The sequence below is a fragment of the Cyrtonyx montezumae genome, unplaced genomic scaffold (assembly GCF_038088225.1).
Source record: "Cyrtonyx montezumae isolate F1298 unplaced genomic scaffold, pur_monq_1.0 scaffold_67, whole genome shotgun sequence".
NCBI classification, from domain to species: Eukaryota; Metazoa; Chordata; class Aves; order Galliformes; family Odontophoridae; genus Cyrtonyx; species Cyrtonyx montezumae.
In genome coordinates this window covers 480,546-499,304 of record NW_027072075.1, presented here as the reverse complement: position 1 = coordinate 499,304, position 18,759 = coordinate 480,546, and the positions used below count along the sequence as shown (strand labels likewise).

Here is an 18,759-nt window from a genome sequence, read left to right as displayed (position 1 = left end):
AAGGAAGGAAGGAAGGAAGGAAGGAAGGAAGGAAGGAAGGAAGGAAGGGAGGGAGGGAGGGAGGGAGGGAGGGAGGGAGGGAGGGAGGGAGGGAGGGAGGGAGGGAGGGAGGGAGGGAGGGAAGGGAGGGAGGGAGGGAGGGAAGGGAGGGAGGGAGGGAGGGAGGGAGGGAGGGAGGGAGGGAGGAAGGATGGGATGGAGGGAGGAAGGAAGGAAGGATGGGATGGAGGGAGGAAGGAAGGAAGGAAGGATGGGATGGAGGGAGGAAGGAAGGAAGGATGGGATGGAGGGAGGAAGGAAGGAAGGATGGGATGGAGGGAGGAAGGAAGGAAGGATGGGATGGAGGGAGGAAGGAAGGAAGGATGGGATGGAGGGAGGAAGGAAGGAAGGATGGGATGGAGGGAGGAAGGAAGGAAGGAAGGATGGGATGGAGGGAGGAAGGAAGGAAGGAAGGATGGGATGGAGGGAGGAAGGAAGGAAGGAAGGATGGGATGGAGGGAGGAAGGAAGGAAGGAAGGATGGGATGGAGGGAGGAAGGAAGGAAGGAAGGATGGGATGGAGGGAGGAAGGAAGGAAGGAAGGATGGGATGGAGGGAGGAAGGAAGGAAGGAAGGATGGGATGGAGGGAGGAAGGAAGGAAGGAAGGATGGGATGGAGGGAGGAAGGAAGGAAGGAAGGATGGGATGGAGGGAGGAAGGAAGGAAGGAAGGATGGGATGGAGGGAGGAAGGAAGGAAGGAAGGATGGGATGGAGGGAGGAAGGAAGGAAGGATGGGATGGAGGGAGGAAGGAAGGAAGGATGGGATGGAGGGAGGAAGGAAGGAAGGAAGGATGGGATGGAGGGAGGAAGGAAGGAAGGAAGGATGGGATGGAGGGAGGAAGGAAGGAAGGAAGGATGGGATGGAGGGAGGAAGGAAGGAAGGAAGGATGGGAAGGATGGGATGGAGGGAGGAAGGAAGAATAGAGGAAGGGTGGTAATATAGGGATTTCCACGAGGATAAATTGAAATGGAAATCTTTCTCTCTCTGTTCATATAAACTGAAGTGTGATATGAAGACTTGACTATGTCATTAATCCTTGATAAAGACGTGATTGCCACAGTCAACAGCGAAATCAGTAATTACGAAAAGAGAATACGCCTCTATGATATTTACAATGGGACGGACAGCTAGTCCATCATGAGGATGAAGAGTGGCCACATGTTTGCAGGAGAGGATTTGCGACATCGGAAGCTCATCCGAGATTTGTCTGTTTCACTCAAGAATGCAGCTGGATGGCTAAAGGCTAAGGCTTCCCTCTCTGGGCACGGGATTTCTCCTCACACTGCTGTCTCCAGTTCCTATTCTTCTACTCTGAGAGCCTTTGACAGCAGTTTCAAATTGGACCTTATTTATTTTGACATTTTGGAAACAGGTGGTTTATGTATGTTTTCCAAGCTCCCATGATTACTGACGGCTTCATAAGGTGGATGAAGCAAGTTATGTTGCTGTTGTGAAGTACTGTGGTAAGTACAGGTTGCATTTGTGTTTCTAAGTCATAAAAATGCACAGAAATGCCTACTTCTCTAGTGCAAAAAACACTTCAGAGCCGGTGGGCAAGCAGCTGGTTCTGATCCTTTGGCTATTTCATGGTACTTCAGGTGGAGCAGAGAGAAATTTGAGAAGGACTTTTCTTGTGAATTTTCACCAGTTCCCCTCTTGCAGAGTGCACAGAAATTATGGTGATAAAGAATGGAGTCAAATGCTGACTTCTGCAATCCTCCTAGGGCTTTGAGTTCATTTTTCAGCTTTGATGAAAATTTGGTAGTTCTTTGATCCAGATCCTGTCTTCCTAAAGCAGAATGGAAGGAATTGCCATGGGATGATTTCACTTTTTGGTTTGCTTCCTGTCTGTCACCAGATTTCCCAAGTACATAATACAGAAACCCTTTGTACTGAGGGATATGGGTGGGGTTTTATACTGGGTAGTTGCTGTGCAGCTTTATGCTATGTCAGTTAGGAGACTTGGAAGGCTGTACATGTACTTTGGGAAATGTTTGTATTCTGATTTAAAATCCTCTGTTTGCTCAGTGCTATGCTTCCTTCCCCCGTGAAGGAAATGTCCTGCATCTGATGCTGGGCTCTGTCAGCTCCCCTTGGAGTTAGCAGGGGTTTTATTTGTCTGCTGGCAGAGTTAGTGGTGGCTCCTGAAGTCACTCACTATTTCCTGGAAAGAAACTGCAGCTGACAAAGGTTGTTGTTGCACAATAATTTACACTCCCCAAACTACTCATTGAGCAAGACATAAAACCCCAAACTTTCTGTGCTGATACTTTGCTCACAGGCTAAAATATTGATTGCTTGAGAAAACAATTCTGTTCAGTGTCTCCAGCTTTGGCTGCTATGCCATCTCCTACCTGTGGACAACTCATGGCTGGAGAGCAGCCCTCCCTCCCAGGGAGGTTCTCAAGGCAGCTCTGCATTGCACAGCCCTTCCAGCAGCTGACCAGGAGTTGAGCAGCACTGCAGGCTAGTCCCAGACCAGCCCTCGTGCTCCCCTGTGTCCAGCGATATTAAAAGATGAATCTGCTTAGGAGTGTGCTGCATGATAATACAGCACCGGTGTTTTTTCTTGTTGTAGAAGTCCAGGCTGTGCTCCTCTCTGACATTCTAATATTCCTTCAGGAGAAGGACCAGAAATATGTCTTTGCCTCACTGGTAAGGCTTCAACCTTTTCTTTTCTTTTGCTTTTCTGCGTGAGGGTCCCTTGGTGTGTGTTATACAGTAGAGCCAACTGCCTCCTGCTAAACAACTTCATTTTCCTACAGTGCAGTCTCCTAAATGTCAAGGCACACCGACCTTCTACAGAAAGTCTGGTACCTAGCTAGGTCTGTTTGGACTTGTAGACACAGTTCAGACTGGCTAAACCTTGTATCCTTTCATCCCTTGGAATATTTTGAAAGTTGATAATCCGTTATTCCAGTTCCATGTGGGCTCTACACAGAAAGAGCTGAATTGCACAGAAGTCCTGCTAGCGATTGCTGCCAGGTCAGCCAAGTGTAGCATCCTGGAAGATGCACAAAGGCACCCACATGGCAGTGGGATATTTTAACCCAGGCAGGTTGATTACACAGAGACCATAGCACACAATGAGCACCCTCTTATGTACAAGTCTTGTCCATCTCAGCAGCCCACTGTGAGCTTCTGAGAGCAGGCAGGGTTTTGTGGGATTTGAAAATAAGGTGTTATTCCATCCTAGGGTGAGACTGTGAAAATAATATATGTGAAGCAGCTGTTAGTAAGCTTCACTACGTTTAAGGGGCTGCAATATTCATGACAGATTTGAGAGTGTGGGCAGGAGGAGATGAGATCAAAGGTCTGCTGGGCATAGAGCAAAACATGGTAGAGTTTTCAAAACCACCACCTCCATTTTAATTTAATTCCCTATTGAAATGAACCAAAGTGAAATTGCTTTTCCTCCAGGAGTGATGGAAGAAAGCAAGCTCTTCTCTGTTTTTTGACCACAGAAAAATGCTTTACTTTCTAATGAGCCAGTAGCTTCAAAAAATAATTACATCCTGAGTGTTAGCTGTATTGGTAGTGGGACCTTTTGAGTGCTAGTTCATTTCCAGGTTCTTTTGCCGCTCCTCACCCATTTATTTCCATCTGAAGGACCAGAGATCCACTGTGATCTCTCTGAAGAAGCTAATTGTACGGGAAGTGGCTCATGAAAAGCAGGGTTTGTTCCTGATCAGTATGGTGGCAGAAGATCCTGAAATGGTGGAAGTGCATGCCAGCTCCAAAGGAGAGCGTAACACTTGGATACAGATCATTCAAGATGCAATAAGTACCATGTAAGCTACCAAGCTGTTCTGAAAGGGTGAGCAATGCACGGGATCATGTTCTGATAGTCATGGAGATGTGTCTCTCTTCTGCAGGGTTAAGGATGAGTGCTGCGGATATCAGGGTTGGAGAAAGACAACTTTATAAAATAAATAAATATACAGAGAAAGACAACTTTATAAAATAAATAAATATACAGAGAAAGACAACTTTAAGCAGTTCCCAACAATTTTTAACCAATCCAATTTTCTGTGTCTGCTGTCTCTCCCTCCTTCATCCATCCATCCATCCATCCATCCATCCATCCATCCATCCATCCATCCATCCATCCATCCATCCATCCATCCATCCATCCAGTTCTAGGTGGTGCTTCTTGGGCAGCATCTTCCCAGAACAGGCAGTACTTCTCCAGCTGCTGCTATGCAGATGTTATCCCATCATGTCCACTCATCTGTTCCACACTTGTGACTTATCCAGTTGAATCTTGTCCTCTGCAAGGCCGCTACTCTTGAGGATGTGTGAGCCCCATCGTGATGAAACCAACGAACTTGACAATGATCAGAGTTACCAAGACAGTCTACTGGAGGGGCTGATCAAGTTGGCTTCCTCCCAACGTGCATCATCCAATATTTCAGCTATGAAATATGACATTCTCTTGCTCGAGCAAGTGACAGCAGTAAGACCACCCCACAGACCCACAGTGCTGGGATGGGAGCTTGGTGGTCCTAAGCTGCACGGATGCTACTCCAGACCAAAAGTCATGCAGCAGCTTATAGTACGCTGCTGGACAAACTGGTCCATGGGCTCTTTGTGAATCCATAACCTTGATTGTTTATTGATTAAGACCAAGTTGGGCGGCTGTCACGCTCCAATATAAAGGAGGGCAACGAGGTTCTTAGATTATGTATATACCCAGCGTGAGATTAAGAAACAACGGTTCAAATGTTGATCTGACCAGTTTATTACCACTATAAACCAGGGAGATGGGGAAGGCAGACATTGTTAAGGGTGATGGGGAAGGGAAGGCGAGCGATAGGAAAGATAGGAAAGAAGCAAGGATTTGTGCAACGCAGGGAAAGTCACCAGCCAGGATCCTAGGGGCAGTCCAGTTGCAAGCAGCTCTGATGGTCCGAGGCAGAAGAGCAGGGGTGGCAGAAGCGGGGAGAACAGCAGCAGCGACGGGCAGCCTTGAGCAGCAAGCAGTTGTCCTGGAGAAGCGGCACCGGAGAAGCAGCGTGGGGAAAGTCCAGGAACAGCATCAGTCAGCGCCAGAGAAGCAGTGAACAGTGATCAGCTTGTGAGGGTTCAGATGGTAGAACACCTCGAAGGAGCGGTGAGGTCCAGGAGAAAGCATCATGTCTCAGGCAGCAGGGCCAGGAGGGAGTTCAGCAGCAGGGATCAGATCATGAGGTTTCCGATGGAAGAACACCAACACAGCAACACCAACAAAACCACAACAATCTCATGGTGGTCGATCCCTCTTTTATCCTTCATTTCTCTTGCCTACGTGGCAAATCCCGTGCTAGCCTGCCAGGCAAGCATCTCCTGAGATGGCTATCTCCCCACGGAGATGAGTACCACACAAAAGAGTGTTCAGCGGCCATTGAGCTGCAGCTTATCTCTCTTTCGTTGCCCCAGGACATGCCCATCTGCTTGTCCCTTAGACAAAGGATTTCACAACCCTTGCCCAGGACTAGCTTGGACATGTTCAGACATGTTCATCAGTAAACTTTGAGGCAATGATATAAAATATTAGTCTCTTACAGCGGCACTCAGAGTGCTGCTCCTCCCATCAATCCTTCAACTGCAGCTTCTGCATCGCCTCCACCAGGCTGTTCACTGCAGACTAGAAAGAAAGAAAGCACGTGTAGAAATAGGACAGAAACAATCTCAGGAGATCTCATGAAGAAGTCTAATTGGTAAACCTTCCAGAATGCCCCCATGTGCAACAGCACGTTCCTGTCATTCGAGTTGCTGACATTCTCTTCCAGAACATGTTGCCTAGGATAAGATTCATGTCCTGCTGCTGGAACATGGTTTCAAAGTTGTCAGTCCCTGACCTAGCAAACTTCTTTGTCACAGCAAAACCCTCTGCCCATTACCAACTGTGTCCTTCTCGAGCCAGAGGAAGTGTGAAGAAGTTTCCATGGGGTGCTATGTCTCCCTATGGGGCACTATGGGTCCCTAGTGGTGCCTATGACACCTAATAGGGTGCTATGGCTCCCAACAGATCTCTATCACAGAATTGCAGGGGTTGGAAGGGACATCTGGAGATCATGGTGTCCAATTCCCATGCAAAGCAGCTCCCCAGCCCAAGTTGCATGGCAGATCCCTGTCTGTTTTCTATTGAAAAGCCAAGAACTGAACACAATCCTCACGGTGTGGCCTTACCATGGCTGAGTAGAGGGGGAGGATCACCACCCTCAACCTGCTGGCTATGCACTTAATGCACCCCAGGATCCCACTGTCCTTCTTGGCCACCAGGACACCCAGGTCCCTCTCCTCAGAGCTCCTCCCCAGATCATCCCCCAACCTGTACCGGTGCACGTTCATATTCCTCTCCAGGTGCTAGACTCTACGCTTGCTCTTGTTAAACTTTATCTGGTTCCTCTCTGCCCAACTCTGCAGTCTGTCCAGATCTCGCTGAATGGAAGCACAGCCTTGCAGAGTGTCAGCAATTCCTCCCAGCTTTGGATCATCAGCAAACCTGCGGAGGGTGGACTCTATCCCCTCTCAAGGTCACGGATAAAGATGCTGAACAGAACCAGACCCAGCACTGACTCCTGAGGAACACCGCTAAGTGCAGGCCTCCAACTGGATTCTGTGCTGCCGATCACAACCCTCTGAGCTCTGCCAGTCAGCCAGTTCTCAACCCACCTCACTGTCCACTCATCTATTCCACACTTCCTCAGCTATGTTAGAAGGATGCTGTGGGAGACAGTGTCCAATGCCTTGCTGAAATCAAGGGAGACTACATCCACTACTCTCCTCCCTGTTCACCCAGCCAGTAATGACATCATGGAAGGCACCAGGTTAGTCAAACATGACCTCCCTCTGGTGAACCCGTGCTGACTACACAGCTTGGTGCTTTTCTATTACATCACTTCCCTTGGGGTTTTACCATCTCTTCAAGACGCAATAAGTACCATGTAAGCTACCAAGATGTTCTGGAAGGGTGAGCAATGCACGGGATCATGTTCTGATAGTCATGGAGATGTGTCTCTCTTGTGCAGGGATGAGGATGAAGACGAAGGAGTCCCCTGTGAGTCTGAATCTGAAAAGAAACTGTCAGACACACGGATCAGAGAGCTGAAAGGTGAGGAGCTGCCCAGGACAGAAGGGCAGACCTTGAAAAAAAAGAAAAAGAGACGTTTACACCACTGGTTGCATTGGGTTTTGTGGCCCTTTGTATGTGCTTAGTTGAACTCTTTCAGAGGATCCTGCATCCAGCAGATGGTTGCAGTCCTAGTTTGCACCTCACCTTGTTCGTGTCTCGGTGGTTTGTGCCTGCTGCATGTTGTCACTGTGCAGGATTGCAAGGGGCAGAGCTGTGTCACCACGTTCCAGTAGATGGGGCCAATATCTCAAAAATTGCTCTCCTTCCTTCCCAAAGCTTTTCTTTTCGGTCTTCATTCCTTTTTTTTCTGCTCACCCCCACAGAACAGCTTCAGCAGAAGGACAGGCAAATCTTCCTCTTGATGGAGGAAAAGGCTGTGACATGGCAGACTCCTCTATGCAAGAGGACGTGCCGGGTTCCAGACTGCTCTTGAGAGTCGACACTGAGGAAGCACCAAAAGGAGAGGCCCTTTTGAAAACTGCAATAAATGAAGGTGAGCAATGTCAGCGTGGCACTAAACAGCACTCTCACCTTCAGTGAATCCCTTGGTTCTCAAGCACAGTGTTTACAGGGGAAGCCTGTTTGTTCCCAGTGAATGAATGTCAGCATAGTTAAGAGATACTGCTGCTCATGGTGCTGTGTCAGGGACAGGTAATGAGGCTCATGAGAGGAAGCAGATATTGATAGCTGTTGAAGGAAGGCACAAAGATGTCTAAACACAGAGAACAACCCTACATTGAATCTGAGCTGAGGTCAGGGATAGCCCAAGTTTTCATCCTTGTCTGAAAAATGGACTGTGATGTCTTTCACTGTGTTTTGGGCTCAGCAAGGTTTGAGGGGACTCTAATTCCTGCCAGCATTCAGAGTCCCTGCAAGGAACAAGCAGTCTGTTGGCAAATGCAAGGTTGGATGAAAACTCACGCAACTTTACAGTGTGTTTTTTGGAAAGAGTGAAAATTATTAAATGCTGTTGTGAGTTTTTGTAGGGAAGGCACATGTTGCTCATGTCATTGTAGATGCAGGTCTTCTTAGTGTAGGAAAGCACATGAAGGTAGAGATGGAAATAGCTCAGAAGCCTGAGGTGGTCTGTAACAGAGAGACTGCTGATTTTATCTTCTCAGTGGAAATGCTGCAAGACCTGATCAACAGCAACCTGGACAGCACCCTCGTGCAGCAGCTCAGTGGTGCTACCATTGACGAAGAAGGAGGAGTTGGCCCCATCTCTCTTCCTAAAAGGGCAGAAACTTTTGGAGGATTTGACAGTCACCAGATGAACGCCTCCAAGGGTATGTAGTTCCCACAGCAGCATTTCTTTGTGATATTTAATGTCATCCTGTCCTATTGCTTCTGAAGGACTTCAGCAGATGGTCTGGTTGGTTTTCCCTAATCTTCTGCAATGCTAGTAGATAGATTAAATATCAGATTAGAAAAAAGGCTGTCATGGTTTTATGATTTTTGGTACTGGTATTCCACATCATAACATCATGTAGTGCATTTAGAGTTAAAGAGTTAATGCTCCAGCTCCGTGGATCATCAATAGTTCCAGGTATACCTGTCTCAGAAGAGAAGAACTCCATTCCCCAGAGGACTTTGTGATGCTTTGCGTTTTTACGTGTTTACGCTCAGAGGGAAAGATAAAAACTGTCTGCGGTCACGGGACACTCTTTTTCCTTTGGGATCGACTCAGCAGTGGGTGCTCGCTGCCGTCCGCCTTCAGCGTTAGCGTAAGGCCTTCGGTTTATCGGACACTCTCTCTTGCTCATTTTATTTGATTTATTAGCTTTAATTCCAATTATATTGTATTATATTGTGTTATTTTGCTTTCTGATATCTTATTTAGTAAATTAGCTTTCCTCCTCAGATTGTTGCCGCTGTTTTGTTTCTAGGCCCATCTCCCTTTTCCCTTTTCCCTTTCCCCCTTCCCTTTTCCTGGGGCGTGGGTCCGTGGGTCCCCCGCACCAATCGTCACGGAACCGGGCCAAACCTGCCCGTAAACCGTTGACATTTTTGGCGCCCAACGTGGGGCAAAACCAGCTGCTTTAGCCGGGCAGAGACATACTTTTAGAGTGAATCTCTGTCTCTCGTTAGCCAGGCTTATCTGTACTGCAGGTGCTGTACGGCAAAACACGACCTTGAAGTCTGGGCGTACTGCCAGTTGTCCTGGGATATTTGGGTACTGCCAGCTAGTTTTACAAAAGAAAAAAAAAAATGCTTTCTCTTTTTAAACTGGTCTTAAAGGGACTGCATTTCATCAGTTTTTCCCTTGTAATGCTCAGAACGTACTGGGACTTAATTAAGTTTGCCAGTCTGATCCATGGAGCTTGGTCTCTATATGATAAACTAAACACACTGATGGAAATACCTACCTGGCTTTTGAATATGATGTGGCATTCAGTTCCAGAGGGAGTAACTCCAGATGAAGTTGCTAACTCTATGGAACTTGTGATTTTTAAACAGACTCCTGGCCTCTCCTTTGAATTCATTATGCGTTTTCTGAATGCCCATCCAATGCTTGTTATGACTGTGGTATCAGTCTCCCTGAATGTACTTTTACTCAGTATTTGTATTTATAATATTTTGAGAAAACCCTCTCCAGAGCCAGAGAATACTGACTGGCAGGGAGTTTGGAGGGACTTAGGAGAGACTTTAGAGAAATGGGCATCACCAGTGTTATGGAACTTTTCTCCTGAACACCTTCAAGATCCTGAGAACTTAAGCAGATATTTGAGACAGGGATGTTGCGGCTCAAACAGATCTGAGGAGGCCCAAATTATTTGGGGTCTGGCTTATGCTTACCGGGCCTTATTCAATACTATCCCAGAGAGGCATAGAGTTTCTGAAATAGAGCGAGAGAGTCTCCGAGCCGAAAGGGACAGTCTCCTGATCCAGAAAGAGAGTCTTTTAACTGACAATCAGACTCTCCAGTCCAATCTAGACGCCCTCCAATCCGAGAGAGACACCCTCCAATCCGAGCGAGACGCCCTCCAGACCGAGAAAACCACCCTCCAAACCGAGAGAGATGCCCTCCAGATCGAGAGAGACACTCTCCAGACTGAGAAAGATGCCCTCCAGTCTCAACAAGGAGCTCTCCAATCCGAGAGAGACACCCTCCAGTCTCAACAAGATGCCCTCCAATCCGAGAGAGACGCCCTCCAATCCGAGAGAGACACCCTCCAGTCTCAACAAGACGCCTCCAATCCGAGAGAGACGCCTTCCAATCCGAGAGAGATGCCCTCCAGACAGAGAGATGCCCTCCAGACTGAGAGAGATGCCCTCCAATCTGAGAGAGACACCCTCCAGTCTGAGAGAGACGCCCTCCAATCTGAGAGAGACACCCTCCAGACTGAGAGAGACACCCTCCAATCTGAGAGAGATGCCCTCCAGTCTCAACAACAAGCTCTTCAATCCAACATGGACACCCTCCAGACCGAGCGAGACAACCTCCGTTTTCAACGAGATGCTTTCCAATCCAATATGGATGCTTTTCGGTCCCAGCGAGATGCCCTCCAATCTGAATTAGACACCCTCCAATCTGACCAAAAACACCTCAAAGCTGAGTATCTTTCCTGCCAAGGTACATTATTCCATTACGAAAATGAACTGACCCATGTTCGGGCTCAACAAGACAAGCTCCAAGGTGAACTAAATTCCCTCATAGCTCAGCGAGATGAACTTCAAGCCGAGCTAGAGAGAATGATCATTAATACTAAACAATATGATCAACCACAGGTGATACCAGAATCGATGTCAGTTGCCCCTGTAAGAGGACGGAAAATGAAAAAAGTCTCAACTCCCTTAGAAGAGAAGAAAGAGGAGGAGCTGAGAGTGGAAGAAGCAGACTCTGAAAGAGAAGAAGAGAAAGTAGAGGAATCAGACACTGCAAGAGAAGAGGAGAAAGGAGGTCCAGAGGAGTGGTTCAGAACTCTAGATTTTCCAGTAGGAGGGCAGAGTCACCCAACAAGATCACGGTCACCAACGCCTAGAAGGGCAATGAGTCCTGATAGAGTAGGAGATGGAGATGAAAGAGAAATTGTTACCGATGTTACTCGACCTCTGAAAATGAATGAAATTCGAAGTTTGAGAAAAGACTTTACACGCCATGCAAGTGAACCTATTGTCACCTGGTTACTACGCTGTTGGGACAGTGGGGCCAACAGTGTGTGGCTAGATGGTAACGAAGCTCGCCAATTGGGTAGCATTGCCAGGGACTCTGCCATTGATAGAGGCATTAGTACATGCCACAACAGACCCTTCACTCTCTGGAAGCGGATGCTGATAGCCGTGAAAGAAAAATATCCCTTCAGAGATGATCTGTTGCCTGAGAAAAAGAAATGGTCTGATATGGAAAAGGGCATACATTATTTGAGAGAATATGCTGTGGTGGAAATGTTACATGACCCTGCATTCATTCATGATGAACCAAACCAAGACCATGACCCTGAGAGAATCAGATGTACACCAATTATGTGGCGTATATTCACGAGGACTGCACCAGACAGGTATGCCAGTACATTAGCAGCAATGTATGGCAGAAGACAAAGAAGACCCCTTATAAATGACCTGATTAACAAACTTCAAGACATTGAGTTACATTTAACCCCTCTACGAGCTTATGTTTCAGCCTTGGTAAAGGTAACTGAAAGACTGGACAGACTAGAGAGCAATCAAGAAGATATAATGGACGAACTGACTACTGTGCTTGATTATGACGAAACTGATAGATTTGATGGGAACCAGGATTCCCAAAACAGTAACGTCTCAGCTATCAAAAGAGGACGTTCTCCTGCTCGAGGAAGTGACAAGAGTAAGACTATGTCACGTATTGCCTTGTGGCGCTACCTACGTGACCAGGGGGAAGATATGAAGAAGTGGCATGAAAAACCCACATCTGCACTTCAGGCACGGGTAAAAGAGTTACGAAACAGATCAACCATCAGGGTGAACTTCTCCAAGAAGGTGACTGCTCCAGTGACTGCCGGACACAGCAGTAGCCGTAAAAATAACAGAGGTAACAAATAGAGGGGCCCTGCCCCCAGCCAGGGGGCGGAAAGGGATAATAATTGGACTGTGTGGATTCGATGGCCTGGCACATCAGAACCACAAAAATATAAGGCCCTGGTGGATACTGGTGCACAGTGCACTCTAATGCCCTCGAGTCACCAAGGGACAGACTTAATCTATATTTCTGGGGTGACTGGGGGTTCCCAAGAGTTAACCATGTTGGAGGCTGAAATAAGCCTCACTGGTAAAGACTGGCAAAAACATCCTATTGTGACTGGCCCAGGGGCTCCATGTATACTTGGTATTGATTACCTCAAAAGGGGATATTTTAAGGATCCCAAAGGGTATCGATGGGCCTTTGGAATAGCTGCTGTGGACGCAGACAGCGTTAAGCAGCTATCTGCTTTGCCTGGCCTATCAGAAGATCCGTCTGTTGTGGGGTTGCTCCAAGTGGAGGAGCAACAGGTACCGATTGCTACAAAAACGGTGCACAGACGGCAGTACCGCACCAACAGGGATTCCTTGCTCCCCATTCATAACCTGATTCGTCAGCTAGAGAGCCAGGGAGTGATCAGCAAAACTCACTCACCTTTTAACAGCCCCATATGGCCGGTGCGTAAAGCCAGTGGAGAATGGAGGCTGACGGTAGATTACCGTGGCCTGAATGAAGTCACACCCCCACTGAGTGCTGCTGTGCCGGACATGCTACAACTCCAGTACGAACTGGAGTCAAAAGCAGCCAAGTGGTATGCCACCACTGACATTGCCAATGCCTTCTTTTCTATTCCTTTGGCCACAGAATGCAGGCCACAGTTTGCCTTCACCTGGAGGGGCGTCCAGTACACCTGGAACCGTTTGCCCCAGGGGTGGAAGCACAGCCCAACCATTTGTCATGGCTTGGTCCAAACTGCATTGGAGCAGGGCAATGCTCCTGAGCACTTACAATACATTGATGATATCATTGTGTGGGGCAATACAGCAGGAGAAGTTTTTGAGAAAGGAGAGAGAATAATCCAGATCCTTCTGCGAGCTGGCTTTGCTATCAAGCGAAGCAAAGTGAAAGGGCCTGCACAGGAAATTCAGTTCCTAGGTATAAAGTGGCAAGATGGACGTCGTCACATCCCTACAGATGTGATTAACAAAATCACTGCCATGTCTCCACCCACAAGTAAGACAGAGACCCAAGCTTTTTTGGGTGTAGTGGGCTTTTGGAGAATGCATGTTCCAAACTACAGTCTCCTTGTGAGCCCTCTCTATCGGGTGACGCGGAAGAAGAATGATTTTGTGTGGGGCCCTGAGCAGCAGCAGGCTTTTGAGCAAATTAAGCAGGAGATAGCCCGTGCCGTGGCCCTGGGGCCAGTGCGGACGGGACAGGATGTTAAGAACATCCTCTACACTGCTGCTGGAAAGGAAGGTCCCACTTGGAGTTTGTGGCAAAGAGCTCCTGTAGAGACCCGAGGCCGACCCCTTGGATTCTGGAGTCGGGCGTACAGGGGGTCTGAGGAGCGCTACACTCCAACTGAGAAGGAGATCTTAGCCGCGTACGAGGGGGTTCGAGCTGCTTCCGAAGTAATCGGTACTGAAACGCAGCTCCTTCTGGCACCTCGATTGCCAGTGCTGAACTGGATGTTCAAGGGAAAGGTTCCCTCTACCCATCATGCTGCTGATGCCACTTGGAGTAAGTGGATAGCGCTGATTACACAGCGAGCTCGGATGGGGAACCTCAGTCATCCAGGAATCCTAGAAGTGATCATGGACTGGCCTGAAGGTAAAAAGTTTGGAACAACACCAGCAGAGGAGGTATCACGTGCCAAAGAGGCCCCACCATATAATGAACTACCAGACAATGAAAAGAGATATGCCCTGTTCACAGATGGATCCTGTAGCATTGTGGGTAAGCACCGCAGATGAAAATCTGCTGTGTGGAGCCCCACACGACGAGTTGCTGAGGCCACTGAAGGAAAAGGAGAATCAAGTCAATTTGCAGAGGTAAAGGCTGTCCAGCTGGCCTTAGATATTGCTGAACGAGAGAGGTGGCCAGTGCTTTATCTTTACACTGACTCATGGATGGTGGCAAATGCTTTATGGGGGTGGTTACAGCAATGGGAACAAAATGGTTGGCAACGGAGGGGTAAACCTATTTGGGCTGCTGAACTGTGGAGAGGCATTGCTGCCCGAATAAAGAATATGGTTGTAAAGGTGCGCCATGTAGATGCTCATGTTCCTAAGAGCCGGGCAACTGAGGAACAAAATAACCATCAGGTAGATCGAGCTGCCAAAGTTAAGGTGGCTCAAGCAGACTTGGACTGGCAACACAAGAGTGAATGATTTTTAGCTCGATGGGCCCATGAGACCTCTGGCCATCAAGGAAGAGATGCAACATATAAATGGGCTAGAGACCAAGGGGTGGACTTAACTATGGATGCTATTGCACAGGTTATCCATGACTGTGATACATGCGCCACAATTAAACAAGCCAAGAGAATGAAACCTCTTTGGGGGGAAGGGTGATGGCAAAAGTATAAATATGGGGAGGCGTGGCAGGTTGATTATATCACCTTGCCACGATCTCGCAGTGGTAAGCGTTATGTGCTCACCATGGTGGAAGCAACCACTGGGTGGCTTGAAACATATGCAGTACCCCATGCTACCGCCCGAAACACCATCTTAGGGCTCGAGAAACAAGTCCTATGGCGACATGGCACTCCAGAGAGAATTGAGTCCGATAATGGGACTCATTTCAAAAATTCTCTTGTAAATACTTGGGCCAAAGATCATGGCATTGAGTGGATTTATCATATCCCCTATCACGCACCAGCTTCTGGTAAAATTGAAAGGTACAATGGGTTGTTAAAAACCACATTGAAAGCAATGGGTGGCGGAACATTTAAGCACTGGGAGAAGCATTTGGCAGAAGCCACCTGGTTGGTCAACACTCGAGGATCCATCAATCGCGATGGTCCTGCCCAATCCAGATCTCTACCTACTGTAGAGGGAGATAAGGTCCCTGTAGTACATGTGAAGAACATGTTGGGAAAAGCAATTTGGGTCCTTCCAGCTTCTGGAAAGGGTAAACCTCTCCGTGGAACTGTTTTTGCTCAGGGACCTGGGTCCACTTGGTGGGTGATGCAGAAGAATGGGGATGTTCAATGTGTACCACAAGGGAATTTGATGTTGGGCGAGTGCAGTCGTTAATTCCATGTATATACTTATATATGTTGTGTGTGTGTGTATTTAATGCATGTTAATCACTGTTCTTCTATACATATATATCAGACATGATGTAGTGATGTGGAATAAGGGGTGAAATGTCATGGTTTTATGATTTTTGGTACTGGTATTCCACATCATAACATCATGTAGTGCATTTAGAGTTAAAGAGTTAATGCTCCAGCTCCGTGGATCATCAATAGTTCCAGGTATACCTGTCTCAGAAGAGAAGAACTCCATTCCCCAGAGGACTTTGTGATGCTTTGCGTTTTTACGTGTTTACGCTCAGAGGGAAAGATAAAAACTGTCTGCGGTCACGGGACACTCTTTTTCCTTTGGGATCGACTCAGCAGTGGGTGCTCGCTGCCGTCCGCCTTCAGCGTTAGCGTAAGGCCTTCGGTTTATCGGACACTCTCTCTTGCTCATTTTATTTGATTTATTAGCTTTAATTCCAATTATATTGTATTATATTGTGTTATTTTGCTTTCTGATATCTTATTTAGTAAATTAGCTTTCCTCCTCAGATTGTTGCCGCTGTTTTGTTTCTAGGCCCATCTCCCTTTTCCCTTCTCCCTTTCCCCCTTCCCTTTTCCTGGGGCGTGGGTCCGTGGGTCCCCCGCACCAATCGTCACGGAACCGGGCCAAACCTGCCCGTAAACCGTTGACAAAGGGTACAGGTGAAATGGTAGTTGAGAATTGCTGGCTTTGTGAGGATTAAACATCTGAACTCTTCACTCCCATCTATTTTCTCTCTAAGTCGTCTTTCCTGCTTTACTTACATGCTGCTCACAAGCATTTATTTCATTACAAACTACCTTCTTCACGTTCTTTCTTTCCCCTTGTCATCAGAAACTTCCCCATCCTCAGAATTCCTTTCTCTGTGGTCTCTCATGCTCCCAATACAGCCAGTTTTGCTGCGATAGTGTCTGTCTCAGCACTGGGATGTGGGACCTTGTCTGACCTTCTGCATTAAAGGAGCAGTGTTAGCTCCAGACAGTCAGACATGAGAACTATGTAGAGATTTTCCTGGCTATTGGAGAGCTGCAAAGCTCTCAACAGGCCTTGTCATCATCGTGACAAATGTATTCACGCTGAGGGCTGGAGAGGGTTGGTTGTTGAGAGCTGGGCCTCTTTTTGTTGTAGTGATGAATGAATGAGACAACCTCAGGCTGTTCACTGCCCAGCTATCTCCCCCACACCATGCTCTCTGTTGCTTGTTGTTTTTGGGTTGGTTTTTTTTTTTTTTTTTTTTTTTGTGTGTGTGATTTTATTTTTATTTCCCCTTAAAGCACCCTCTTTTGAATTAGACTGCAGTTCAGTAGTTATAGAGTCTTGGGAGATGTTAGGAAAATAAAGCATGGCTTGTTCGTTCAGCTGTGGAAGGTCCGGTGGTGAACTGTAGCAAAAACAGGTCTGTTAGGAGGGTGAGGGTCAGCCCTTAGTAGCAAAGTATGCCTTGGAAAGGTGGTGGGAGGAGAGATCCATGATGGCTGCAGCCCTCCTGGCCCCACGAGGCCATGATAGGAGCCGTGCAGGGAGAAGCTAGACAGAGATGCCAGCATCCCTTCAGAGATAGAGATTTCTGATGACTACTGAGGACTTGTTAGCATAAAATCACACAGCAGTATTGCACAGCAATCTAACCCAGCTGTCAATTGCATTTGGACAGAGAGGCATTGAAACTGTAACTGCAACAATGCACTCTGAGATGATACTGTTATTTTTTTTCCATTTGCTTTTGTTCTGCCTCATGACTTCTTAGCCAGTGTGGGGAATTTTTGTGCAGAAAGCATTTCAAGGGCTAGACAGAACACAAGTTAAAGGTGTATGTCAGATTTATCAGGACACTGTTTGAAACCAAAGTCAATCTTCATCTGAATTCACACGTTCAGTGCATGAAGGAAGCAAATCCATTTGATTAAAGTCTGAAGAGCTCTGTGACACATCTCAGTTGTCCATATGAAATTTCTCAGACACTAGAGAGTTCATCTGTGGCTTAAGATGCTGAATAAGCAATGCCAATGCTGCCTTGTTGCTTTAGGTAGAACAAAGGATGAAGGAGACGATGGTCAGGACCTACGGAGAACTGAATCAGATGGTGTTTTAAGGAAGGTATTGCATGGTTTATCTGTGGTACTGCTCTAAGTTCAGGGGAGTGATGATGACTCAAGTCTTGAAAAAGGCCTGAATTTGTTGGCAAGGAGATGGATCCTAATAATTTAAAGTAAATTGGAAGTACGGAGTCCAAAACACTGCTGTAGCTAAAATCCTGACTTGGGAACCATTTCAGATGAGTAGTATTCCTTTGTGGCAGAGGTTGTGCCGTCTGTCTGCAGATCAGCTGAAGCATGTGTTTAATTGTACATCGTTATTGACATGACAAGGTCACACAGAACTTGTCTTTCTTCTTTGCTACTTACTTTGTCCTCTTTCTTCTTGCTGTGGATCGATTCATCACGTAACTCCAAATGATACCTAATTAAATGTGATTTGGTGCCTGAAAATATACATGAATCATCCCAGAATTGAATGTGGGGGGGAGGGGAGTTAATGTGTCTGTCCTTAGTTCAGCTTCTGAACACATTTGTTGTGATTTCTCATTTTTCCTCATATTAAGTGTGTTCTTTTCATAGGCTGGAAGTGCTAACCTGATGCTCATATTGAAAAGGAACAGCGAGGTAAGAATCGATCCTATTGCTGTTTTCTTCGTTGTAGTGATAAGTGAATTTGTCTCAATAGGTGATAATGTAAAAGAAAATACATTGCTGTAGTTGGAGCACATGTAGGCTTTTAAATACATTCAGCTGAACCCACTATGTCGTTTATTTGTTTAACCTTGGATGTTCAGACAGGGAATTTGCTAATTGTCATCTGCTTGCCAGCGGGATGATATGTGCTGATTATAGGCATCAGGGTTTAATTTCCACTAGGATGTGCAGGACTGTATTTATTGTGCATCTGCAGAATGAGGGAGTTTAATTTTATGTTGCAGGTGCAGTGATTTGGGGCAATTAGATTTCTATTCTCCCTTTGATACACATTCATAACTCCAATTAGCGTTAAAGGCACAGTGAGAAGCTGCTCTCTTAACACTGGCTATCTCACCAATATTGCACACAACTCCACTGTGTTTTTTGTCTTCTTCTTTGATAGGAGAATATGAGATTCAAAGACTTGTTTAGCTGGGCTATGCATATATTTTGGGCTAGAGCATCACTTCTAAGTGGCTTGCTCTTGGCCGTGTGGTGTTGTACCAAGTGTTTGCATGTATCTGTTTTCTGGGAACCTTCATGAATGTACCTGCTGTATTTATGTGTCTCCTGCACAGTTACTGCTGTAGGACAGCAGATTCCCTTTTTTTCTTATTTGAAGTGCTTCCATTCCTAGACAC

General features: G+C 46.8%; 1 pseudogene; it reads left to right on the top strand.

Moving 5' to 3' along the window:
* Positions 1–18,369, top strand: part of LOC136057468 (A-kinase anchor protein 13-like) — a 39,279-nt pseudogene extending 20,910 nt beyond the window's left edge.
* Positions 18,370–18,759: the final 390 nt, after the last annotated feature.